General features: G+C 43.2%; 25 non-coding genes and 1 pseudogene across 25 annotated transcripts; 3 read left to right on the forward strand and 23 right to left on the reverse strand.

The window, feature by feature from the left end:
* Positions 1-862: 862 nt before the first annotated feature.
* On the reverse strand, positions 863-1,025 carry LOC135041332 (U1 spliceosomal RNA). Its single transcript, XR_010235030.1, has one exon. It is a non-coding gene; the product is annotated as a U1 spliceosomal RNA (small nuclear RNA).
* Positions 1,026-1,177: 152 nt separating this feature from the next.
* On the reverse strand, positions 1,178-1,341 carry LOC135041298 (U1 spliceosomal RNA). The gene has a single exon (XR_010234996.1). It is a non-coding gene; the product is annotated as a U1 spliceosomal RNA (small nuclear RNA).
* Positions 1,342-2,012: 671 nt separating this feature from the next.
* LOC135041318 (U1 spliceosomal RNA) lies at positions 2,013-2,175 on the reverse strand. The gene has a single exon (XR_010235016.1). It is a non-coding gene; the product is annotated as a U1 spliceosomal RNA (small nuclear RNA).
* A 152-nt stretch (positions 2,176-2,327) lies between these two features.
* Positions 2,328-2,491, reverse strand: LOC135041299 (U1 spliceosomal RNA). Its single transcript, XR_010234997.1, has one exon. It is a non-coding gene; the product is annotated as a U1 spliceosomal RNA (small nuclear RNA).
* Positions 2,492-3,161: 670 nt separating this feature from the next.
* Positions 3,162-3,324, reverse strand: LOC135041328 (U1 spliceosomal RNA). Its single transcript, XR_010235027.1, has one exon. It is a non-coding gene; the product is annotated as a U1 spliceosomal RNA (small nuclear RNA).
* Positions 3,325-3,476: 152 nt separating this feature from the next.
* LOC135041309 (U1 spliceosomal RNA) lies at positions 3,477-3,640 on the reverse strand. Its single transcript, XR_010235007.1, has one exon. It is a non-coding gene; the product is annotated as a U1 spliceosomal RNA (small nuclear RNA).
* A 671-nt stretch (positions 3,641-4,311) lies between these two features.
* On the reverse strand, positions 4,312-4,474 carry LOC135041333 (U1 spliceosomal RNA). The gene has a single exon (XR_010235031.1). It is a non-coding gene; the product is annotated as a U1 spliceosomal RNA (small nuclear RNA).
* A 152-nt stretch (positions 4,475-4,626) lies between these two features.
* On the reverse strand, positions 4,627-4,790 carry LOC135041297 (U1 spliceosomal RNA). The gene has a single exon (XR_010234995.1). It is a non-coding gene; the product is annotated as a U1 spliceosomal RNA (small nuclear RNA).
* Positions 4,791-5,463: 673 nt separating this feature from the next.
* On the reverse strand, positions 5,464-5,626 carry LOC135041331 (U1 spliceosomal RNA). Its single transcript, XR_010235029.1, has one exon. It is a non-coding gene; the product is annotated as a U1 spliceosomal RNA (small nuclear RNA).
* Positions 5,627-5,778: 152 nt separating this feature from the next.
* Positions 5,779-5,942, reverse strand: LOC135041302 (U1 spliceosomal RNA). Its single transcript, XR_010235000.1, has one exon. It is a non-coding gene; the product is annotated as a U1 spliceosomal RNA (small nuclear RNA).
* A 698-nt stretch (positions 5,943-6,640) lies between these two features.
* On the reverse strand, positions 6,641-6,776 carry LOC135041339 (U1 spliceosomal RNA; annotated as a pseudogene).
* A 152-nt stretch (positions 6,777-6,928) lies between these two features.
* Positions 6,929-7,092, reverse strand: LOC135041312 (U1 spliceosomal RNA). Its single transcript, XR_010235010.1, has one exon. It is a non-coding gene; the product is annotated as a U1 spliceosomal RNA (small nuclear RNA).
* Positions 7,093-7,763: 671 nt separating this feature from the next.
* Positions 7,764-7,926, reverse strand: LOC135041321 (U1 spliceosomal RNA). Its single transcript, XR_010235019.1, has one exon. It is a non-coding gene; the product is annotated as a U1 spliceosomal RNA (small nuclear RNA).
* A 152-nt stretch (positions 7,927-8,078) lies between these two features.
* Positions 8,079-8,242, reverse strand: LOC135041310 (U1 spliceosomal RNA). The gene has a single exon (XR_010235008.1). It is a non-coding gene; the product is annotated as a U1 spliceosomal RNA (small nuclear RNA).
* Positions 8,243-8,913: 671 nt separating this feature from the next.
* LOC135041322 (U1 spliceosomal RNA) lies at positions 8,914-9,076 on the reverse strand. The gene has a single exon (XR_010235020.1). It is a non-coding gene; the product is annotated as a U1 spliceosomal RNA (small nuclear RNA).
* Positions 9,077-9,228: 152 nt separating this feature from the next.
* LOC135041316 (U1 spliceosomal RNA) lies at positions 9,229-9,392 on the reverse strand. Its single transcript, XR_010235013.1, has one exon. It is a non-coding gene; the product is annotated as a U1 spliceosomal RNA (small nuclear RNA).
* Positions 9,393-10,063: 671 nt separating this feature from the next.
* LOC135041324 (U1 spliceosomal RNA) lies at positions 10,064-10,226 on the reverse strand. Its single transcript, XR_010235023.1, has one exon. It is a non-coding gene; the product is annotated as a U1 spliceosomal RNA (small nuclear RNA).
* A 152-nt stretch (positions 10,227-10,378) lies between these two features.
* LOC135041300 (U1 spliceosomal RNA) lies at positions 10,379-10,542 on the reverse strand. The gene has a single exon (XR_010234998.1). It is a non-coding gene; the product is annotated as a U1 spliceosomal RNA (small nuclear RNA).
* A 671-nt stretch (positions 10,543-11,213) lies between these two features.
* On the reverse strand, positions 11,214-11,376 carry LOC135041334 (U1 spliceosomal RNA). The gene has a single exon (XR_010235032.1). It is a non-coding gene; the product is annotated as a U1 spliceosomal RNA (small nuclear RNA).
* Positions 11,377-11,528: 152 nt separating this feature from the next.
* On the reverse strand, positions 11,529-11,692 carry LOC135041308 (U1 spliceosomal RNA). Its single transcript, XR_010235006.1, has one exon. It is a non-coding gene; the product is annotated as a U1 spliceosomal RNA (small nuclear RNA).
* A 646-nt stretch (positions 11,693-12,338) lies between these two features.
* Positions 12,339-12,501, reverse strand: LOC135041330 (U1 spliceosomal RNA). The gene has a single exon (XR_010235028.1). It is a non-coding gene; the product is annotated as a U1 spliceosomal RNA (small nuclear RNA).
* Positions 12,502-12,653: 152 nt separating this feature from the next.
* Positions 12,654-12,817, reverse strand: LOC135041307 (U1 spliceosomal RNA). Its single transcript, XR_010235005.1, has one exon. It is a non-coding gene; the product is annotated as a U1 spliceosomal RNA (small nuclear RNA).
* A 671-nt stretch (positions 12,818-13,488) lies between these two features.
* LOC135041320 (U1 spliceosomal RNA) lies at positions 13,489-13,651 on the reverse strand. Its single transcript, XR_010235018.1, has one exon. It is a non-coding gene; the product is annotated as a U1 spliceosomal RNA (small nuclear RNA).
* A 5,152-nt stretch (positions 13,652-18,803) lies between these two features.
* Positions 18,804-18,877, forward strand: TRNAN-AUU (transfer RNA asparagine (anticodon AUU)). Its single transcript has one exon. It is a non-coding gene; the product is annotated as a tRNA-Asn (tRNA).
* A 3,435-nt stretch (positions 18,878-22,312) lies between these two features.
* On the forward strand, positions 22,313-22,386 carry TRNAN-AUU (transfer RNA asparagine (anticodon AUU)). Its single transcript has one exon. It is a non-coding gene; the product is annotated as a tRNA-Asn (tRNA).
* Positions 22,387-23,471: 1,085 nt separating this feature from the next.
* On the forward strand, positions 23,472-23,545 carry TRNAN-AUU (transfer RNA asparagine (anticodon AUU)). The gene has a single exon. It is a non-coding gene; the product is annotated as a tRNA-Asn (tRNA).
* Positions 23,546-24,977: the final 1,432 nt, after the last annotated feature.

A 24,977-nucleotide genomic window follows, 5' to 3' on the forward strand; every position in this document is an offset into this window, starting at 1 on the left:
GGCGTTAATGTTTCCTGGTGTCAACCTGTATTATTTCAGTAGATATTGAAATGACGATGCATCTTGCTGCCTTTCCAATGAAGCAAGTTTAATTTAGTAATAGGTGAAAAACCATCCCTACAAAGGTGTTAATCAGATACTTGGCTTTGTGGACACTTTTCAGAGAACAAATTTGTTAGCATAAAAATAAAGCCAGAAAATGAAGAGCTGTTTAATCACTCAATTGGATTTTTTTGCCAGCATATTTCTTTTTCTCTGCAACCCACTGCTAAATTGTGCTTCCTAGCTGTTTTTTTTATAAAATCAAATCTAACTCTGATTACATCAGAGAAGGCCAGGTACCCTACACCACAAGAGGGGGTTTGAAATTTTGACTTGTCTACTTAAAGATCACCAAAATCTGATAACAAGGTAAATTACGTCCCTGGGTGGGATTGAACCACCAACCTTTTGGATAATAACCGAACACACTAACTGATTGCGCCACAGTGACACTTTGCAAACGTACATTCTGACAAACGCTAATAAGCATTCATCTAGAACGTTTCCTAGAAAAACTTTAAAAAGTCAATAATCTGGAGAGTTTTTGTAAGATGTTTCTTCCATCAATCAACGAAGAACATTCAAGCTGATTTCTTGCAGCAGCTGGGCACTGTAACAGCTCCAGATCTGCTCTGTAAGGCAACTAAAAGGGTGTGGGCCCTGCAGCACTACCTGTAGTTCGCATTGTGCGTTGGAAGGCACAAAGTAAGCAGACGGGAGAAGTCAGGATAGTGCGCAAGGGCATAGAAGGGAGCGGCTCAAGAAAAGAGAAGTGGAAACAGACAGCAAACTAGGCTGGAGAAAGACCTGAGACAAAGAGATCTGAATTATACGAGAGCCGACCAGGGGAAACACAAATTATGCAGTCGAGTTTCCCACATTTGGGGAAATCGCTGGAGCAGCACACACAGAGTGCAATGGGTGAGCCTTGCCCTGGGAGAAGCACCTTCATGATCATAGTATCTCACCTGGCAGGTAAGTAGGAGTTGGGCAAGAGCTGAGGAGGGTCGCTGCTCGGGCAACCCCCTGTCAAGTGAAGGAGATCCAACTGAGGCAGCACAAGAGAACTCTTGAAAGAAGAACAAGGCTAGAGGAAGATCTGAGACACAGAAATCTGGCTTTTACCAGAGCTGACCAGAGGAAAGCACAAACACAGTCCCCCACTACCACAAATAATGCAGTCGAGTTTCCCACATTTGGGGAAATCACAGGGGTCAGCATACCCAGAATGCAATGAATGAACCTCACCCTGGGAGAACAATCTTCATGACCATGGTATCTCCTATGCAAAATAAGTATGATTTGGGATAGGGCTGGGGAGGGCCGCTGCTCAGGCACATCTCTGTCAAGTAAAGGAGATTCAACTGAGGCAGCACAAGGGAACTCTCATCTGGGGACAACAACTGCAGGTAGAACACATATTTTCAGATGAACATGGGAGGGCAGAAGGCTGCCTAATACTGAAGCACCCCCAAACAACAAACCAAATGCAACAACTAGTACAAGCATTCCTGGGGGAAGGCCTGCAGCAGATGGATTTGCATATGGTGATGTCATCCAAGCAGTGGGTCAAAGTTGGCTTCAACCCTCGTCTGCATATGAAAAGAAAAAAGGGATGTGCAGGGCATGGCATCCTTTTGTGGCGCTTGGATGACCCTTAATTCGCATTAAACATCTCCACCCTCCTTCGGTGTGGGGCTCATGTTGGCTATGCCCCAGCCCCTGAAGCATTCAAGATGATTTCTTGCAGCAGCTGGGCACTGTAACAGCTCCAGAGCTGTTCTGTAAAGCATGTAAAAGGGTGTGGGCCCTGCAGCACTACCTGTAGTATGCATTGTGCGTTGGAAGGCACAAAGTAAGCAGACGGGAGAGGTCAGGATAGTGCGCAAGGGCATAGAAGGGAGCGGCTCAAGAAAAGAGAAGTGGAAACAGACAGCAAACTAGGCTGGAGAAAGACCTGAGACAAGGAGATCTGAATTATACGAGAGCCGACCAGAGGAAACACAAATTATGCAGTCAAGTTTCCCACATTTGGGGAAATCGCAGGAGCAGCACACCCAGAGTGCAATGGGTGAGCCTTTCCCTGGGAGAAGCACCTTCCTGATCATAATATCTCACCTGGCAGGTAAGTAGGAGTTGGGCTAGAGCTAGGGAGGGTCGCTGCTCGTGCACCCCCCTGTCAAGTGAAGGAGATCCAACTGAGGCAGCACAAGGGAACTCTCGAAAGAAGAACAAGGCTAGAGGAAGATCTGAGACAAAGAAATCTGACTTTTACCAGAGCTGAGCAGAGGAAAGCACAAACACAGTCCCCCACTACCACAAATAATGCAGTCGAGTTTCCCACATTTGGGGAAATCACAGGGGTCAGCATACCCAGAATGCAATGAATGAACCTCACCCTGGGAGAACAATCTTCATGACCATGGTATCTCCTATGCAAAATAAGTATGATTTGGGATAGGGCTGGGGAGGGCCGCTGCTCAGGCACATCTCTGTCAAGTAAAGGAGATTCAACTGAGGCAGCACAAGGGAACTCTCATCTGGGGACAACAACTGCAGGGAGAACACATATTTTCAGATGAACATGGGAGGGCAGAAGGCTGCCTAATACTGAAGCACCCCCAAACAACAAACCAAATGCAACAACTAGTGCAAGCATTCCTGGGGGAAGGCCTGCAGCAGATTGATTTGCATATGGTAATGCCATCCAAGCAGTGGGTCAAAGTTGGCTTCAACCCTCGTCTGCATATGAAAAGAGAAAAGGGGCGTGCAGGGCATGGCGGCCTTTTGCGGCGCTTGGGTGACCCTTAGTTCGCATAAACACCCCCACCCTCCTTCGGTGTGGGGCTCATGTTGGCAATGCCCCAGCCCCTGAAGCATTCAAGCTGATTTCTTGCAGCAGCTGGGCACTGTAACAGCTCCAGAGCTGCTCTGTGAGGCAAGTAAAAGGGTGTGGGCCCTGCAGCACTACCTGTAGTTTGCATTGTGTGTTGGAAGGCACAAAGTAAGCAGACGGGAGAAGTCAGGATAGTGCGCAAGGGCATAGAAGGGAGCGGCTCAAGAAAAGAGAAGTGGAAACAGACAGCAAACTAGGCTGGAGAGAGACCTGAGACAAAGAGATCTGAATTATACGAGAGCCGACCAGAGGAAACACAAATTATGCAGTCAAGTTTCCCACATTTGGGGAAATCACAGGGGCAGCACACCCAGAGTGCAATGGGTGAGCCTTGCCCTGGGAGAAGCACCTACATGATCATAGTATCTCACCTGGCAGGTAAGTAGGAGTTGGGCTAGAGCTGCGAAGGGTCGCTGCTCGGGTACCCCCCTGTCAAGTGAAGGAGATCCAACTGAGGCAGCATAAGGGAACTCTCGAAAGAGGAACAAGGCTAGAGGAAGATCTGAGACAAAGAAATCTGATTTTTACCAGAGTTGACCAGAAGAAAGCACAAACACAGTCCCACACTACCACAAATAATGCAGTTGAGTTTCCCACATTTGGGGAAATCACAGGGGTCAGCATACCCAGAATGCAATGAATGAACCTCACCCTGGGAGAACAATCTTCATGACCATGGTATCTCCTATGCAAAATAAGTATGATTTGGGATAGGGCTGGGGAGGGCCGCTGCTCAGGCACATCTCTGTCAAGTAAAGGAGATTCAACTGAGGCAGCACAAGGGAACTCTCATCTGGGGACAACAACTGCAGGGAGAACACATATTTTCAGATGAACATGGGAGGGCAGAAGGCTGCCTAATACTGAAGCACCCCCAAACAACAAACCAAATGCAACAACTAGTGCAAGCATTCCTGGGGGAAGGCCTGCAGCAGATGGATTTGCATATGGTGATGTCATCCAAGCAGTGGGTCAAAGTTGGCTTCAACCCTCGTCTGCATATGAAAAGAAAAAAGGGATGTGCAGGGCATGGCGTCCTTTTGTGGCGCTTGGATGACCCCTAATTCGCATTAAACATCTCCACCCTCCTTCGGTGTGGGGCTCATGTTGGCTATGCCCCAGCCCCTGAAGCATTCAAGATGATTTCTTGCAGCAGCTGGGCACTGTAGCAGCTCCAGAGCTGCTCTGTAAAGCATGTAAAAGGGTGTGGGCCCTGTAGCACTACCTGTAGTATGCATTGTGCGTTGGAAGGCACAAAGTAAGCAGACGGGAGAGGTCAGGATAGTGCGCAAGGGCATAGAAGGGAGCGGCTCAAGAAAAGAGAAGTGGAAACAGACAGCAAACTAGGCTGGAGAAAGACCTGAGACAAAGAGATCTGAATTATATGAGAGCCGACCAGAGGAAACACAAATTATGCAGTCAAGTGTCCCACATTTGGGGAAATCGCAGGAGCAGCACACCCAGAGTGCAATGGGTGAGCCTTGCCCTGGGAGAAGCACCTTCCTGATCATAGTATCTCACCTGGCAGGTAAATAGGAGTTGGGCTAGAGCTGGGGAGGGTCGCTGCTCATGCACCCCCCTGTCAAGTGAAGGAGATCCAACTGAGGCAGCACAAGGGAACTCTCGAAAGAAGAACAAGGCTAGAGGAAGATCTGAGACAAAGAAATCTGACTTTTACCAGAGCTGACCAGAGGAAAGCACAAACACAGTCCCCCACTACCACAAATAATGCAGTTGAGTTTCCCACATTTGGGGAAATCACAGGGGTCAGCATACCCAGAATGCAATGAATGAACCTCACCCTGGGAGAACAATCTTCATGACCATGGTATCTCCTATGCAAAATAAGTATGATTTGGGATAGGGCTGGGGAGGGCCGCTGCTCAGGCACATCTCTGTCAAGTAAAGGAGATTCAACTGAGGCAGCACAAGGGAACACTCATCTGGGGACAACAACTGCAGGGAGAACACATATTTTCAGATGAACATGGGAGGGCAGAAGGCTGCCTAATACTGAAGCACCCCCAAACAACAAACCAAATGCAACAACTAGTGCAAGCAATCCTGGGGGAAGGCCTGCAGCAGATTGATTTGCATATGGTAATGCCATCCAAGCAGTGGGTCAAAGTTGGCTTCAACCCTCGTCTGCATATCAAAAAAGAGAAAAGGGGCGTGCAGGGCATGGCGGCCTTTTGCGGCGCTTGGATGACCCCTAGTTTGCATTAAACACCTCCACCCTCCTTCGGTGTGGGGCTCATGTTGGCTATGCCCCAGCCCCTGAAGCATTCAAGCTGATTTCTTGCAGCAGCTGGGCACTGTAACAGCTCAAGAGCTGCTCTGTAAGGCAAGTAAAAGGGTGTGGGCCCTGCAGCACTACCTGTAGTTTGCATTGTGCATTGGAAGGCACAAAGTAAGCAGACGGGAGAAGTCAGGATAGTGCGCAAGGGCATAGAAGGGAGCGGCTCAAGAAAAGAGAAGTGGAAACAGACAACAAACTAGGCTGGAGAGAGACCTGAGACAAAGAGATCTGAATTATACGAGAGCCGACCAGGGGAAACACAAATTATGCAGTCAAGTGTCCCACATTTGGGGAAATTGCAGGAGCAGCACACCCAGAGTGCAATGGGTGAGCCTTGCCCTGGGAGTAGCACCTTCATGATCATAGTATCTCACCTGGCAGGTAAGTAGGAGTTGGGCTAGAGCTGGGGAGGGTCGCTGCTCGGGCACCCCCCTGTCAAGTGAAGGAGATCCAACTGAGGCAGCACAAGGGAACTCTTGAAAGAGGAACAAGGCTAGAGGAAGATCTGAGACAAAGAAATCTGACTTTTACCAGAGCTGACCAGAGGAAAGCACAAACACAGTCCCCCTCTACCACAAATAATGCAGTCGAGTTTCCCACATTTGGGGAAATCACAGGGGTCAGCATACCCAGAATGCAATGAATGAACCTCACCCTGGGAGAACAATCTTCATGACCATGGTATCTCCTATGCAAAATAAGTATGATTTGGGATAGGGCTGGGGAGGGCCGCTGCTCAGGCACATCTCTGTCAAGTAAAGGAGATTCAACTGAGGCAGCACAAGGGAACTCTCATCTGGGGACAACAACTGCAGGGAGAACACATATTTTCAGATGAACATGGGAGGGCAGAAGGCTGCCTAATACTGAAGCACCCCCAAACAACAAACCAAATGCAACAACTAGTACAAGCATTCCTGGGGGAAGGCCTGCAGCAGATGGATTTGTATAGGGTGATGTCATCCAAGCAGTGGGTCAAAGTTGGCTTCAACCCTCATCTGCATATGAAAAGAGAAAAGGGGCGTGCAGGGCATGGCGGCCTTTTGCGGCGCTTGGATGACCCCTAGTTCGCATTAAACACTTCCACCCTCATTCGGTGTGGGGCTCATGTTGGCTATGCCCCAGCCCCTGAAGCATTCAAGCTGATTTCTTGCAGCAGCTGGGCACTGTAACAGCTCCAGAGCTGCTCTGTAAGGCAAGTAAAAGGGTGTGGGCCCTGCAGCACTACCTGTAGTTCGCATTGTGCGTTGGAAGGCACAAAGTAAGCAGACGGGAGAAGTCAGGATAGTGCGCAAGGGCATAGAAGGGAGCGGCTCAAGAAAAGAGAAGTGGAAACAGACAGCAAACTAGGCTGGAGAGAGACCTGAGACAAACAGATCTGAATTATATGAGAGCCGACCAAGGGAAACACAAATTATGCAGTCAAGTTTCCCACATTTGGGGAAATCAAAGGGGCAGCACACCCAGAGTGCAATAGGTGAGCCTTGCCCTGGGAGAAGCACCTACATGATCATAGTATCTCACCTGGCAGGTAAGTAGGAGTTGGGCTAGAGCTGGGGAGGGTCGCTGCTTGGGCACCCCCCTGTCAAGTGAAGGAGATCCAACTGAGGCAGCACAAGGGAACTCTCGAAAGAAGAACAAGGCTAGAGGAAGATCTGAGACAAAGAAATCTGACTTTTACCAGAGCTGACCAGAGGAAAGCACAAACACAGTCCCCCACTACCACAAATAATGCAGTCGAGTTTCCCACATTTGGGGAAATCACAGGGGTCATCATACCCAGAATGCAATGAATGAACCTCACCCTGGGAGAACAATCTTCATGACCATGAAATCTCCTATGCAAAATAAGTATGATTTGGGATAGGGCTGGGGAGGGCCGCTGCTCAGGCACATCTCTGTCAAGTAAAGGCGATTCAACTGAGGCAGCACAAGGGAACTCTCATCTGGGGACAACAACTGCAGGGAGAACACATATTTTCAGATGAACATGGGAGGGCAGAAGGCTGCCTAATACTGAAGCACCCCCAAACAACAAACCAAATGCAACAACTAGTGCAAGCATTCCTGGGGGAAGGCCTGCAGCAGATGGATTTGCATATGGTGATGTCATCCAAGCAGTGGGTCAAAGTTGGCTTCAACCCTCGTCTGCATATGAAAAGAAAAAAGGGATGTGCAGGGCATGGCGGCCTTTTGCGGCGCTTGCATGACCCCTAATTCGCATTAAACACCTCCACCCTCCTTTGGTGTGGGGCTCATGTTGGCTATGCCCCAGCACCTGAAGCATTCAAGCTGATTTCTTGCAGCAGCTGGGCACTGTAACAGCTCCAGAGCTGCTCTGTAAGGCAACTAAAAGGGTGTGGGCCCTGCAGCACTACCTGTAGTTCGTATTGTGCGTTGGAAGGCACAAAGTAAGCAGACGGGAGAAGTCAGGATAGTGCGCAAGGGCATAGAAGGGAGCGGTTCAAGAAAAGAGAAGTGGAAACAGACAGCAAACTAGGCTGGAGAGAGACCTGAGACAAAGAGATCTGAATTATACGAGAGCCGACCAGAGGAAACACAAATTATGCAGTCAAGTGTCCCACATTTGGGGAAATCGCAGGAGCAGCACACCCAGAGTGCAATGGGTGAGCCTTGCCCTGGGAGAAGCACCTTCCTGATCATAGTATCTCACCTGGCAGGTAAGTAGGAGTTGAGCTAGAGCTGGGGAGGGTCGCTGCTCGGGCACCCCCCTGTCAAGTGAAGGAGATCCAACTGAGGCAGCACAAGGGAACTCTCGAAAGAAGAACAAGGCTAGAGGAAGATCTGAGACAAAGAAATCTGACTTTTGCCAGAGCTGACCAGAGGAAAGCACAAACACAGTCCCCCTCTACCACAAATAATGCAGTCGAGTTTCCCACATTTGGGGAAATCACAGGGGTCATCATACCCAGAATGCAATGAATGAACCTCACCCTGGGAGAACAATCTTCATGACCATGATATCTCCTATGCAAAATAAGTATGATTTGGGATAGGGCTGGGGAGGGCCGCTGCTCAGGCACATCTCTGTCAAGTAAAGGCGATTCAACTGAGGCAGCACAAGGGAACTCTCATCTGGGGACAACAACTGCAGGGAGAACACATATTTTCAGATGAACATGGGAGGGCAGAAGGCTGCCTAATACTGAAGCACCCCCAAACAACAAACCAAATGCAACAACTAGTACAAGCATTCCTGGGGGAAGGCCTGCAGCAGATGGATTTGCATATGGTGATGTCATCCAAGCAGTGGGTCAAAGTTGGCTTCAACCCTCGTCTGCATATGAAAAGAAAAAAGGGATGTGCAGGGCATGGCGGCCTTTTGCGGCGCTTGCATGACCCCTAATTCGCATTAAACACCTCCACCCTCCTTCGGTGTGGGGCTCATGTTGGCTATGCCCCAGTACCTGAAGCATTCAAGCTGATTTCTTGCAGCAGCTGGGCACTGTAACAGCTCCAGAGCTGCTCTGTAAGGCATCTAAAAGGGTGTGGGCCCTGCAGCACTGCCTGTAGTTCGCATTGTGCGTTGGAAGGCACAAAGTAAGCAGACGGGAGAAGTCAGGATAGTGCGCAAGGGCATAGAAGGGAGCGGTTCAAGAAAAGAGAAGTGGAAACAGACAGCAAACTAGGCTGGAGAGAGACCTGAGACAAAGAGATCTGAATTATACGAGAGCCGACCAGAGGAAACACAAATTATGCAGTCAAGTGTCCCACATTTGGGGAAATCGCAGGAGCAGCACACCCAGAGTGCAATGGGTGAGCCTTGCCCTGGGAGAAGCACCTTCCTGATCATAGTATCTCACCTGGCAGGTAAGTAGGAGTTGAGCTAGAGCTGGGGAGGGTCGCTGCTCGGGCACCCCCCTGTCAAGTGAAGGAGATCCAACTGAGGCAGCACAAGGGAACTCTCGAAAGAAGAACAAGGCTAGAGGAAGATCTGAGACAAAGAAATCTGACTTTTACCAGAGCTGACCAGAGGAAAGCACAAACACAGTCCACCTCTACCACAAATAATGCAGTCGAGTTTCCCACATTTGGGGAAATCACAGGGGTCATCATACCCAGAATGCAATGAATGAACCTCACCCTGGGAGAACAATCTTCATGACCATGATATCTCCTATGCAAAATAAGTATGATTTGGGATAGGGCTGGGGAGGGCCGCTGCTCAGGCACATCTCTGTCAAGTAAAGGCGATTCAACTGAGGCAGCACAAGGGAACTCTCATCTGGGGACAACAACTGCAGGGAGAACACATATTTTCAGATGAACATGGGAGGGCAGAAGGCTGCCTAATACTGAAGCACCCCCAAACAACAAACCAAATGCAACAACTAGTACAAGCATTCCTGGGGGAAGGCCTGCAGCAGATGGATTTGCATATGGTGATGTCATCCAAGCAGTGGGTCAAAGTTGGCTTCAACCCTCGTCTGCATATGAAAAGAAAAAAGGGATGTGCAGGGCATGGCGTCCTTTTGTGGCGCTTGGATGACCCTTAATTCGCATTAAACATCTCCACCCTCCTTCGGTGTGGGGCTCATGTTGGCTATGCCCCAGCCCCTGAAGCATTCAAGATGATTTCTTGCAGCAGCTGGGCACTGTAACAGCTCCAGAGCTGTTCTGTAAAGCATGTAAAAGGGTGTGGGCCCTGCAGCACTACCTGTAGTATGCATTGTGCGTTGGAAGGCACAAAGTAAGCAGACGGGAGAGGTCAGGATAGTGCGCAAGGGCATAGAAGGGAGCGGCTCAAGAAAAGAGAAGTGGAAACAGACAGCAAACTAGGCTGGAGAAAGACCTGAGACAAAGAGATCTGAATTATACGAGAGCCGACCAGAGGAAACACAAATTATGCAGTCAAGTTTCCCACATTGGGGGAAATCGCAGGAGCAGCACACCCAGAGTGCAATGGGTGAGCCTTGCCCTGGGAGAAGCACCTACATGATCATAGTATCTCACCTGGCAGGTAAGTAGGAGTTGGGCTAGAGCTGGGGAGGGTCGCTGCTCGGGCACCCCCCTGTCAAGTGAAGGAGATCCAACTGAGGCAGCACAAGGGAACTCTCGAAAGAAGAACAAGGCTAGAGGAAGATCTGAGACAAAGAAATCTGACTTTTACCAGAGCTGAGCAGAGGAAAGCACAAACACAGTCCCCCACTACCACAAATAATGCAGTCGAGTTTCCCACATTTGGGGAAATCACAGGGGTCAGCATACCCAGAATGCAATGAATGAACCTCACCCTGGGAGAACAATCTTCATGACCATGGTATCTCCTATGCAAAATAAGTATGATTTGGGATAGGGCAGGGGAGGGCCGCTGCTCAGGCACATCTCTGTCAAGTAAAGGAGATTCAACTGAGGCAGCACAAGGGAACTCTCATCTGGGGACAACAACTGCAGGGAGAACACATATTTTCAGATGAACATGGGAGGGCAGAAGGCTGCCTAATACTGAAGCACCCCCAAACAACAAACCAAATGCAACAACTAGTGCAAGCATTCCTGGGGGAAGGCCTGCAGCAGATTGATTTGCATATGGTAATGCCATCCAAGCAGTGGGTCAAAGTTGGCTTCAACCCTCGTCTGCATATGAAAAGAGAAAAGGGGCGTGCAGGGCATGGCGGCCTTTTGCGGCGCTTGGGTGACCCTTAGTTCGCATTAAACACCCCCACCCTCCTTCGGTGTGGGGCTCATGTTGGCAATGCCCCAGCCCCTGAAGCATTCAAGCTGATTTCTTGCAGCAGCTGGGTACTGTAACAGCTCCAGAGCTGCTCTGTGAGGCAAGTAAAAGGGTGTGGGCCCTGCAGCACTACCTGTAGTTTGCATTGTGTGTTGGAAGGCACAAAGTAAGCAGACGGGAGAAGTCAGGATAGTGCGCAAGGGCATAGAAGGGAGCGGCTCAAGAAAAGAGAAGTGGAAACAGACAGCAAACTAGGCTGGAGAGAGACCTGAGACAAAGAGATCTGAATTATACGAGAGACGACCAGGGGAAACACAAATTATGCAGTCAAGTTTCCCACATTTGGGGAAATCACAGGGGCAGCACACCCAGAGTGCAATGGGTGAGCCTTGCCCTGGGAGAAGCACCAACATGATCATAGTATCTCACCTGGCAGGTAAGTAGGAGTTGGGCTAGAGCTGGGGAGGGTCGCTGCTCGGGTACCCCCCTGTCAAGTGAAGGAGATCCAACTGAGGCAGCACAAGGGAACTCTCGAAAGAGGAACAAGGCTAGAGGAAGATCTGAGACAAAGAAATCTGATTTTTACCAGAGTTGACCAGAAGAAAGCACAAACACAGTCCCCCACTACCACAAATAATGCAGTCGAGTTTCCCACATTTGGGGAAATCACAGGGGTCAGCATACCCAGAATGCAATGAATGAACCTCACCCTGGGAGAACAATCTTCATGACCATGGTATCTCCTATGCAAAATAAGTATGATTTGGGATAGGGCTGGGGAGGGCCGCTGCTCAGGCACATCTCTGTCAAGTAAAGGAGATTCAACTGAGGCAGCACAAGGGAACTCTCATCTGGGGACAACAACTGCAGGGAGAACACATATTTTCAGATGAACATGGGAGGGCAGAAGGCTGCCTAATACTGAAGCACCCCCAAACAACAAACCAAATGCAACAACTAGTGCAAGCATTCCTGGGGGAAGGCCTGCAGCAGATGGATTTGTATATGGTGATGTCATCCAAGCAGTGGGTCAAAGTTGGCTTCAACCCTCGTCTGCATATGAAAAGAAAAAAGGGATGTGCAGGGCATGGTGTCCTTTTGTGGCGCTTGGATGACCCCTCCTTCGGTGTGGGGCTCATGTTGGCTATGCCCCAGCCCCTGAAGCATTCAAGATGATTTCTTGCAGCAGCTGGGAACTGTAACAGCTCCAGAGTTGCTCTGTAAAGCATGTAAAAGGGTGTGGGCCCTGCAGCACTACCTGTAGTATGCATTGTGCGTTGGAAGGCACAAAGTAAGCAGACGGGAGAGGTCAGGATAGTGCGCAACTGCATAGAAGGGAGCGGCTCAAGAAAAGAGAAGTGGAAACAGACAGCAAACTAGGCTGGAGAAAGACCTGAGACAAAGAGATCTGAATTATATGAGAGCCGACCAGAAGAAACACAAATTATGCAGTCAAGTGTCCCACATTTGGGGAAATCGCAGGAGCAGCACACCCAGAGTGCAATGGGTGAGCCTTACCCTGGGAGAAGCACCTTCCTGATCATAGTATCTCACCTGGCAGGTAAATAGGAGTTGGGCTAGAGCTGGGGAGGGTCGCTGCTCGTGCACCCCCCTGTCAAGTGAAGGAGATCCAACTGAGGCAGCACAAGGGAACTCTCGAAAGAAGAACAAGGTTAGAGGAAGATCTGAGACAAAGAAATCTGACTTTTACCAGAGCTGACCAGAGGAAAGCACAAACACAGTCCCCCACTACCACAAATAATGCAGTCGAGTTTCCCACATTTGGGGAAATCACAGGGGTCAGCATCCCCAGAATGCAATGAATGAACCTCACCCTGGGAGAACAATCTTCATGACCATGGTATCTCCTATGCAAAATAAGTATGATTTGAGATAGGGCTGGGGAGGGCCGCTGCTCAGGCACATCTCTGTCAAGTAAAGGAGATTCAACTGAGGCAGCACAAGGGAACTCTCATCTGGGGACAACAACTGCAGGGAGAACACATATTTTCAGATGAACATGGGAGGGCAGAAGGCTGCCTAATACTGAAGCACCCCCAAACAACAAACCAAATGCAACAACTAGTACAAGCATTCCTGGGGGAAGGCCTGCAGCAGATTGATTTGCATATGGTAATGCCATCCAAGCAGTGGGTCAAAGTTGGCTTCAACCCTCGTCTGCATATGAAAAGAGAAAAGGGGCGTGCAGGGCATGGCGGCCTTTTGCGGCGCTTGGATGACCCCTAGTTCGCATTAAACACCTCCACCCTTCTTCGGTGTGGGGCTCATGTTGGCTATGCCCCAGCCCCTGAAGCATTCAAGCTGATTTCTTGCAGCAGCTGGGCACTGTAACAGCCCCAGAGCTGCTCTGTAAGGCAAGTAAAAGGGTGTGGGCCCTGCAGTACTACCTGTAGTTTGCATTGTGCATTGGAAAGCACAAAGTAAGCAGACGGGAGAAGTCAGGATAGTGCGCAAGGGCATAGAAGGGAGCGGCTCAAGAAAAGAGAAGTGGAAACAGACAGCAAACTAGGCTGGAGAGAGACCTGAGACAAAGAGATCTGAATTATACGAGAGCCGACCAGGGGAAACACAAATTATGCAGTCAAGTTTCCCACATTTGGGGAAATCGCAGGAGCAGCACACCCAGAGTGCAATGGGTGAGCCTTGCCCTGGGAGAAGCACCTTCATGATCATAGTATCTCACCTGGCAGGTAAGTAGGAGTTGGGCTAGAGCTGGGGAGGGTTGCTGCTCGGGTACCCCCCTGTCAAGTGAAGGAGATCCAACTGAGGCAGCACAAGGGAACTCTCATCTGGGGACAACAACTGCAGGGAGAACACATATTTTCAGATGAACATGGGAGGGCAGAAGGCTGCCTAATACTGAAGCACCCCCAAACAACAAACCAAATGCAACAACTAGTGCAAGCATTCCTGGGGGAAGGCCTGCAGCAGATGGATTTGCATATGGTGATGTCATCACATCAACCCTCGTCTGCATATGAAAAGAGAAAAGGGGCGTGCAGGGCATGGCGGCCTTATGCGGCGCTTGGATGACCCCTAGTTCGCATTAAACACCTCCACCCTCCTTCGGTGTGGGGCTCATGTTGGCTATGCCCCAGCCGCTTAAGCATTCAAGCTGATTTCTTGCAGCAGCCGGGCACTGTAACAGCTCCAGAGCTGCTCTATAAGGCAAGTAAAAGGGTCTATGTGGCGCAATCAGTTAGTATGTACGGCTATTAACCAAAAGGTTGGTGGTTCAATCCCACCCAGGGACCTAATTGACCTTGTTATCAGATTTTGGTGATCTTTAAGTAGACAAGTCAAATTTCATACCCCCTGTTATGGTGTAGGGTACCTGGCCTTCTCTGATGTAATCAGAGTTAGATTTGATTCAGTGATTTTATAAAAACATGTAGGAAGCACTATTTAGCAGTGGGTTGCAGAGAAAAAGAAATATGCTGGCAAAAAAATCAAATTGCGTGATTAAACAGCTCTTCATTTTCTGGCTTTATTTTTATGCTAACAAATTTGTTCTCTGAAAAGTGTCCACAAAGCCAAGTCTCTGATTAACACCTTTGTAGGGATGGTTTTTCACCTATTACTAAATTAAACTTGCTTCATTGGAAAGGCAGCAAGATGCATCCTCATTTCAATGTCTACTGAAATAATACAGGTTGACACCAGGAAACATTAACGCCACTGCATCCTTGCTGCTTTCTCATGTGGAAGTCTGTTTAATGTGAAAACAAGGTGATATCTAATTAGCACACAGGTAAGAAATTACGAAAATCTTTATTTAAGGGTGAAGATGTTTCTCACAAAATTGTTGCCCCAATGCATCATTGAAATTCAAGCTGGAAAGTTGATTTTAATATATCACTTGTACATTTTGTATTGCTCTTCTGGTGACAATGTAGTTTTTTTTGTCAATTACCATTTTAATAATAGGGTAAAGAAAATTAAGTGGATTTTTGAAAGAAAAGTATACTGTCAATATACTATTAAAACAAATTAAAATGGTAAAAGTTATTGTACTTTAAGTAAAAATAAAAGAGCAAAAATATCAATCCCAGTTTTGATTACTTAAATTAACAAAAAAAAATGCATATAGCAAAGGATAGTTTCAATCTGCCTACCTCTGGGTTATGGGTCCAGCATGCTTCCATTGCAGTACTCTGCTGCACATGTAAGTGCAAGAGATCCTGAAGCACTCACTCATCATGGGAAAGTACCAATGTGTTTATTCATTGGTTGATGGAAGAAACATCTTACAAAAACTCTCCAGATTATTGATTTTTTAATGTTTTTCTAGGAAACGTTCTAGATGTATGCTTATTAGCCTTTGTCAGTATGTACTGTTTGCAAAGTGTCTCTGTGGCGCAATCGGTTAGTGTGTTCGGCTATTAACCAAAAGGTTGGTGGTTCAATCCCACCCAGGGACGTAATTGACCTTGTGATCAGATTTTGGTGATATTTAAGTAGACAAGTCAAAATTTCAAACCCCCTCTTATTGTGTAGGGTACCTGGCCTTCTCTGATGTAATCAGAGTTAGATTTGATTCAGTGATTTTATAAAAAAGAGCTAGGAAGCACAATTTAGCAGTGGGTTGCAGAGAAAAAAAATATGCTGGCAGAAAAATCCAATTGAGTGATTAAACAGCTCCTCATTTTCTGGCTTTATTTTTATGCTAACAAATTTGTTCTCTGAAAAGTGTCCACAAAGCCAAGTCTCTGATTAACACCTTTGTAAGGATGGTTTTTCACCTATTACTAAATTAAACTTGCTTCATTGGAAAGGCAGCAAGATGCATCCTCATTTCAATGTCTACTGAAATAATACAAGTTGACACCAGGAAACATTAACGCCACTGCATCCTTGCTGCTTTCTCATGTGGAAGTCTGTTTAATGTGAAAACAAGGTGATATCTAATTAGCACACAGGTAAGGAATTAAGAAAATCTTTATTTAAGGGTGAAGATGTTTCTCACAAAATTGTTGACCCAATGCATCATTGAAATTCAAGCTGGAAAGATGAATTTAATATATCACTTGTACATTTTGTATTGCTCTTCTGGTGACAATGTAGTTTGTTTTTGTCAATTACCATTTTAATAATAGGGTAAAGAAAATGAAGTGGATTTTTGAAAGAAAACAATACTGTCAATATACTATTAAAACAAATTAAAATGGTAAACGTTATTGTACTTTAAGTAAAAATAAAAGAGACAAAATATCAATCCCAGTTTTGGATTACTTTAATTAACAAAAAAAAATGCATATAGCAGAGGATAGTTTCAATCTGCCTACCTCTGGGTTATGGGCCCAGCATGCTTCCATTGCAGTACTCTGCTGCACATGTAAGTGCAAGAGATCCTGAAGCACTCACTCATCATGGGAAAGTACCAATGTGTTTCTTCGTTGGTTGATGGAAGAAACATCTTACAAAAACTCTCCCGTTTATTGACTTTTTAAAGTTTTGCTAGGAAACGTTTTAGATGAATGCTTATTAGCCTTTGTCAGTATGGACTTTTGCAAAGTGTCTCTGTGGCGCAATCAGTTAGTATGTACGGCTATTAACCAAAAGGTTGGTGGTTCAATCCCACCCAGGGACCTAATTGACCTTGTTATCAGATTTTGGTGATCTTTAAGTAGACAAGTCAAAATTTCAAACCCCCTGTTATGGTGTAGGGTACTTGGCCTTCTCTGATGTAATTAGAGTTAGATTTGATTCAGTGATTTTATAAAAACAGCTAGGAAGCACAATTTAGCAGTGGGTTGCAGAGAAAAAAAATATGCTGGCAGAAAAATCCAATTGAGTGATTAAACAGCTCTTTATTTTCTGGCTTTATTTTTATGCTAACAAATTTGTTCTCTGAAAAGTGTCCACAAAGCCAAGTCTCTGATTAACACCTTTGTAAGGATGGTTTTTCACCTATTACTAAATTAAACTTGCTTCATTGGAAAGGCAGCAAGATGCATCCTCATTTCAATGTCTACTGAAATAATACAGGTTGACACCAGGAAACATTAACGCCACTGCATCCTTGCTGCTTTCTCATGTGGAAGTCTGTTTAATATGAAAACAAGGTGATATCTAATTAGCACACAGGTAAGGAATTAAGAAAATCTTTATTTAAGGGTGAAGATGTTTCTCACAAAATCGTTGCCCCAATGCATCATTGAAATTCAAGCTGGAAAGATGATTTTAATATATCACTTGTACATTTTGTATTGCTCTTCTGGTGACAATGTAGTTTGTTTTTGTCAATTACCATTTTAATAATAGGGTAAAGAAAATGAAGTGGATTTTTGAAAGAAAACAATACTGTCAATATACTATTAAAACAAATTAAAATGGTAAAAGTTATTGTACTTTAAGTAAAAATAAAAGAGCCAAAATATCAATCCCAGTTTTGGATTACTTTAATTAACAAAAAAAAATGCATATAGCAGAGGATAGTTTCAATCTGCCTACCTCTGGGTTATGGGCCCAGCATGCTTCCATTGCAGTACTCTGCTGCACATGTAAGTGCAAGAGATCCTGAAGCACTCACTCATCATGGGAAAGTACCAATGTGTTTCTTCGTTGGTTGATGGAAGAAACATCTTACAAAAACTCTCCAGATTATTGACTTTTTAAAGTTTTTCTAGGAAACGTTTTAGATGAATGCTTATTAGCCTTTTTCAGTATGAACTTTTGCAAAGTGTCTCTGTGGCGCAATCAGTTAGTATGTATGGCTATTAACCAAAAGGTTGGTGGTTCAATCCCACCCAGGGACCTAATTGACCTTGTTATCAGATTTTGGTGATCTTTAAGTAGACAAGTCAAATTTCATACCCCCTGTTATGGTGTAGGGTACCTGGCCTTCTCTGATGTAATCAGAGTTAGATTTGATTCAGTGATTTTATAAAAACATATAGGAAGCACAATTTAGCAGTGGGTTGCAGAGAAAAAGAAATATGCTGGCAAAAAAATCAAATTGCGTGATTAAACAGCTCTTCATTTTCTGGCTTTATTTTTATGCTAACAAATTTGTTCTCTGAAAAGTGTCCACAAAGCCAAGTCTCTGATTAACACCTTTGTAGGGATGGTTTTTCACCTATTACTAAATTAAACTTGCTTCATTGGAAAGGCAGCAAGATGCATCCTCATTTCAATGTCTACTGAAATAATACAGGTTGACACCAGGAAACATTAACGCCACTGCATCCTTGCTGCTTTCTCATGTGGAAGTCTGTTTAATGTGAAAACAAGGTGATATCTAATTAGCACACAGGTAAGAAATTACGAAAATCTTTATTTAAGGGTGAAGATGTTTCTCACAAAATTGTTGCCCCAATGCATCATGGAAATTCAAGCTGGAAAGATGATTTTAATATATCACTTGTACATTTTGTATTGCTCTTCTGGTGACAATGTAGTTTTTTTTGTCAATTACCATTTTAATAATAGGGTAAAGAAAATTAAGTGGATTTTTGAAAGAAAAGTATACTGTCAATATACTATTAAAACAAATTAAAATGGTAAAAGTTATTGTACTTTAAGTAAAAATAAAAGAGCAAAAATATCAATCCCAGTTTTGATTACTTAAATTAACAAAAAAAATGCATATAGCAAAGGATAGTTTCAATCTGCCTACCTCTGGGTTATGGGTCCAGCATGCTTCCATTGCAGTACTCTGCTGCACATGTAAGTGCAAGAGATCCTGAAGCACTCACTCATCATGGGAAAGTACCAATGTGTTTATTCGTTGGTTGATGGAAGAAACATCTTACAAAAACTCTCCAGATTATTGATTTTTTAATGTTTTTCTAGGAAACGTTCTAGATGTATGCTTATTAGCCTTTGTCAGTATGTACTTTTTGCAAAGTGTCTCTGTGGCGCAATCGGTTAGTGTGTTTGGTTATTAACCAAAAGGTTGGTGGTTCAATCCCACCCAGGGACGTAATTAACCTTGTGATCAGATTTTGGTGATATTTAAGTAGACAAGTCAAAATTTCAAACCTCCTCTTATGGTGTAGGGTACATGGCCTTCTCTGATGTAATCAGAGTTAGATTTGATTCAGTGATTTTATAAAAAACAGCTAGGAAGCACAATTTAGCAGTGGGTTGCAGAGAAAAAAAATATGCTGGCAGAAAAATCCAATCGAGTGATTAAACAGCTCTTCATTTTCTGGCTTTATTTTTATGCTAACAAATTTGTTCTCTGAAAAGTGTCCACAAAGCCAAGTCTCTGATTAACACCTTTGTAAGGATGGTTTTTCACCTATTACTAAATTAAACTTGCTTCATTGGAAAGGCAGCAAGATGCATCCTCATTTCAATGTCTACTGAAATAATACAAGTTGACACCAGGAAACATAAACGCCACTGCATCCTTGCTGCTTTCTCATGTGGAAGTCTGTTTAATGTGAAAACAAGGTGATATCTAATTAGCACACAGGTAAGGAATTAAGAAAATCTTTATTTAAGGGTGAAGATGTTTCTCACAAAATTGTTGACCCAATGCATCATTGAAATTCAAGCTGGAAAGATGATTTTAATATATCACTTGTACATTTTGTATTGCTCTTCTGGTGACAATGTAGTTTGTTTTTGTCAATTACCATTTTAATAATAGGGTAAAGAAAATGAAGTGGATTTTTGAAAGAAAACAATACTGTCAATATACTATTAAAACAAATTAAAATGGTAACAGTTATTGTACTTTAAGTAAAAATAAAAGAGACAAAATATCAATCCCAGTTTTGGATTACTTTAATTAACAAAAAAAAAATGCATATAGCAGAGGATAGTTTCAATCTGCCTACCTCTGGGTTATGGGCCCAGCATGCTTCCATTGCAGTACTCTGCTGCACATGTAAGTTCAAGAGATCCTGAAGCACTCACTCATCATGGGAAAGTACCAATGTGTTTCTTCGTTGGTTGATGGAAGAAACATCTTACAAAAACTCTCCAGATTATTGACTTTTTAAAGTTTTTCTAGGAAACGTTTTAGATGAATGCTTATTAGCCTTTGTCAGTATGGACTTTTGCAAAGTGTCTCTGTGGCGCAATCAGTTAGTATGTATGGCTATTAACCAAAAGGTTGGTGGTTCAATCCCACCCAGGGACCTAATTGACCTTGTTATCAGATTTTGGTGATCTTTAAGTAGACAAGTCAAAATTTCAAACCCCCTGTTATGGTGTAGGGTACCTGGCCTTCTCTGATGTAATCAGAGTTAGATTTGATTCAGTGATTTTATAAAAACAGCTAGGAAGCACAATTTAGCAGTGGGTTGCAGAGAAAAAAAATATGCTGGCAGAAAAATCCAATTGAGTGATTAAACAGCTCTTTATTTTCTGGCTTTATTTTTATGCTAACAAATTTGTTCTCTGAAAAGTGTCCACAAAGCCAAGTCTCTGATTAACACCTTTGTAAGGATGGTTTTTCACCTATTACTAAATTAAACTTGCTTCATTGGAAAGGCAGCAAGATGCATCCTCATTTCAATGTCTACTGAAATAATACAGGTTGACACCAGGAAACATTAACGCCACTGCATCCTTGCTGCTTTCTCATGTGGAAGTCTGTTTAATGTGAAAACAAGGTGATATCTAATTAGCACACAGGTAAGGAATTAAGAAAATCTTTATTTAAGGGTGAAGATGTTTCTCACAAAATCGTTGCCCCAATGCATCATTGAAATTTAAGCTGGAAAGATGATTTTAATATATCACTTGTACATTTTGTATTGCTCTTCTGGTGACAATGTAGTTTGTTTTTGTCAATTACCATTTTAATAATAGGGTAAAGAAATTTAAGTGGATTTTTGAAAGAAAACAATACTGTCAATATACTATTAAAACAAATTAAAATGGTAAAAGTTATTGTACTTTAAGTAAAAATAAAAGAGCCAAAATATCAATCCCAGTTTTGGATTACTTTAATTAACAAACAAAAAAATGCATATAGCAGAGGATAGTTTCAATCTGCCTACCTCTGGGTTATGGGCCCAGCATGCTTCCATTGCTGTACTCTGCTGCACATGTAAGTGCAAGAGATCCTGAAGCACTCACTCATCATGGGAAAGTACCAATGTGTTTCTTCGTTGGTTGATGGAAGAAACATCTTACAAAAACTCTCCAGATTATTGACTTTTTAAAGTTTTTCTAGGAAACGTTTTAGATGAATGCTTATTAGCCTTTGTCAGTATGAACTTTTGCAAAGTGTCTCTGTGGTGCAATCAGTTAGTATGTATGGCTATTAACCAAAAGGTTGGTGGTTCAATCCCACCCAGGGACCTAATTGACCTTGTTATCAGATTTTGGTGATCTTTAAGTAGACAAGTCAAATTTCATACCCCCTGTTATGGTGTAGGGTACCTGGCCTTCTCTGATGTAATCAGAGTTAGATTTGATTCAGTGATTTTATAAAAACATCTAGGAAGCACAATTTAGCAGTGGGTTGCAGAGAAAAAGAAATATGCTGGCAAAAAAATCAAATTGCGTGATTAAACAGCTCTTCATTTTCTGGCTTTGTTTTTATGCTAACAAATTTGTTCTCTGAAAAGTGTCCACAAAGCCAAGTCTCTGATTAACACCTTTGTAGGGATGGTTTTTCACCTATTACTAAATTAAACTTGCTTCATTGGAAAGGCAGCAAGATGCATCCTCATTTCAATGTCTACTGAAATAATACAGGTTGACACCAGGAAACATTAACGCCACTGCATCCTTGCTGCTTTCTCATGTGGAAGTCTGTTTAATGTGAAAACAAGGTGATATCTAATTAGCACACAGGTAAGGAATTAAGAAAATCTTTATTTAAGGGTGAAGATGTTTCTCACAAAATCGTTGACCCAATGCATCATTGAAATTCAAGCTGGAAAGATGATTTTAATATATCACTTGTACATTTTGTATTGCTCTTCTGGTGACAATGTAGTTTGTTTTTGTCAATTACCATTTTAATAATAGGGTAAAGAAAATGAAGTGGATTTTTGAAAGAAAACAATACTGTCAATATACTATTAAAACAAATTAAAATGGTAAAAGTTATTGTACTTTAAGTAAAAATAAAAGAGACAAAATATCAATCCCAGTTTTGGATTACTTTAATTAACAAAAAAAAAATGCATATAGCAGAGGATAGTTTCAATCTGCCTACCTCTGGGTTATGGGCCCAGCATGCTTCCATTGCAGTACTCTGCTGCACATGTAAGTGCAAGAGATCCTGAAGCACTCACTCATCATGGGAAAGTACCAATGTGTTTCTTCGTTGGTTGATGGAAGAAACATCTTACAAAAACTCTCCAGATTATTGACTTTTTAAAGTTTTTCTAGGAAACGTTTTAGATGAATGCTTATTAGCCTTTGTCAGTATGGACTTTTGCAAAGTGTCTCTGTGGCGCAATCGGTTAGTGTGTTTGGCTATTAACCAAAAGGTTGGTGGTTCAATCCCACCCAGGGACCAAATTGACCTTGTTATCAGATTTTGGTGATCTTTAAGTAGATAAGTCAAATTTCATACCCCCTGTTATGGTGTAGGGTACCTGGCCTTCTCTGATGTAATTAGATTTGATTCAGTGATTTTATAAAAACATCTAGGAAGCACAATTTAGCAGTGGGTTGCAGAGAAAAAGAAATATGCTGGCAAAAAAATCAAATTGCGTGATTAAACAGCTCTTCATTTTCTGGCTTTATTTTTATGCTAACAAATTTGTTCTCTGAAAAGTGTCCACAAAGCCAAGTCTCTGATTAACACCTTTGTAAGGATGGTTTTTCACCTATTACTAAATTAAACTTGCTTCATTGGAAAGGCAGCAAGATGCATCCTCATTTCAATGTCTACTGAAATAATACAGGTTGACACCAGGAAACATTAACGCCACTGCATCCTTGCTGCTTTCTCATGTGGAAGTCTGTTTAATGTGAAAACAAGGTGATATCTAATTAGCACACAGGTAAGGAATTACGAAAATCTTTATTTAAGGGTGAAGATGTTTCTCACAAAATTGTTGCCCCAATGCATCATTGAAATTCAAGCTGGAAAGATGATTTTAATATATCACTTGTACATTTTGTATTGCTCTTCTGGTGACAATGTAGTTTTTTTGTCAATTACCATTTTAATAACAGGGTAAAGAAAATTAAGTGGATTTTTGAAAGAAAACTATACTGTCAATATACTATTAAAACAAATTAAAATGGTAAAAGTTATTGTACTTTAAGTAAAAATAAAAGAGCAAAAATATCAATCCCAGTTTTGATTACTTAAATTAACAAAAAAAATGCATATAGCAAAGGATAGTTTCAATCTGCCTACCTCTGGGTTATGGGTCCAGCATGCTTCCATTGCAGTACTCTGCTGCCCATGTAAGTGCAAGAGATCCTGAAGCACTCACTCATCATGGGAAAGTACCAATGTGTTTATTCGTTGGTTGATGGAAGAAACATCTTACAAAAACTCTCCAGATTATTGATTTTTTTATGTTTTTCTAGGAAACGTTCTAGATGTATGCTTATTAGCCTTTGTCAGTATGTACTTTTTGCAAAGTGTCTCTGTGGCGCAATCGGTTAGTGTGTTTGGCTATTAACCAAAAGGTTGGTGGTTCAATCCCACCCAGGGACGTAATTAACCTTGTGATCAGATTTTGGTGATATTTAAGTAGACAAGTCAAAATGTCAAACCTCCTCTTATGGTGTAGGGTACATGGCCTTCTCTGATGTAATCAGAGTTAGATTTGATTCAGTGATTTTATAAAAAACAGCTAGGAAGCACAATTTAGCAGTGGGTTGCAGAGAAAAAAAATATGCTGGCAGAAAAATCAAATCGAGTGATTAAACAGCTCTTCATTTTCTGGCTTTATTTTTATGCTAACAAATTTGTTCTCTGAAAAGTGTCCACAAAGCCAAGTCTCTGATTAACACCTTTGTAAGGATGGTTTTTCACCTATTACTAAATTAAACTTGCTTCATTGGAAAGGCAGCAAGATGCATCCTCATTTCAATGTCTACTGAAATAATACAAGTTGACACCAGGAAACATTAACGCCACTGCATCCTTGCTGCTTTCTCATGTGGAAGTCTGTTTAATGTGAAAACAAGGTGATATCTAATTAGCACACAGGTAAGGAATTAAGAAAATCTTTATTTAAGGGTGAAGATGTTTCTCACAAAATCGTTGCCCCAATGCATCATTGAAATTCAAGCTGGAAAGATGATTTTAATATATCACTTGTACATTTTGTATTGCTCTTCTGGTGACAATGTAGTTTGTTTTTGTCAATTACCATTTTAATAATAGGGTAAAGAAAATTAAGTGGATTTTTGAAAGAAAACAATACTGTCAATATACTATTAAAACAAATTAAAATGGTAAAAGTTATTGTACTTTAAGTAAAAATAAAAGAGCCAAAATATCAATCCCAGTTTTGGATTACTTTAATTAACAAACAAAAAAATGCATATAGCAGAGGATAGTTTCAATCTGCCTACCTCTGGGTTATGGGCCCAGCATGCTTCCATTGCTGTACTCTGCTGCACATGTAAGTGCAAGAGATCCTGAAGCACTCACTCATCATGGGAAAGTACCAATGTGTTTCTTCGTTGGTTGATGGAAGAAACATCTTACAAAAACTCTCCAGATTATTGACTTTTTTAAGTTTTTCTAGGAAACGTTTTAGATGAATGCTTATTAGCATTTGTCAGTATGTACTTTTGCAAAGTGTCTCTGTGGCGCAATCAGTTAGTGTGTACGGCTATTAACCAAAAGGTTGGTGGTTCAATCCCACCCAGGGACGTAATTGACCTTGTTATCAGATTTTGGTGATCTTTAAGTAGACAAGTCAAATTTCATACCCTCTGTTATGGTGTAGGGTACCTGGCCTTCTCTGATGTAATCAGAGTTAGATTTGATTCAGTGATTTTATAAAAACATCTAGGAAGCACAATTTAGCAGTGGGTTGCAGAGAAAAAGAAATATGCTGGCAAAAAAATCAAATTGCGTGATTAAACAGCTCTTCATTTTCTGGCTTTATTTTTATGCTAACAAATTTGTTCTC

The sequence above is a fragment of the Pseudophryne corroboree genome, unplaced genomic scaffold (genome assembly GCF_028390025.1).
Source record: "Pseudophryne corroboree isolate aPseCor3 unplaced genomic scaffold, aPseCor3.hap2 scaffold_798, whole genome shotgun sequence".
Taxonomy (NCBI): Eukaryota; Metazoa; Chordata; class Amphibia; order Anura; family Myobatrachidae; genus Pseudophryne; species Pseudophryne corroboree.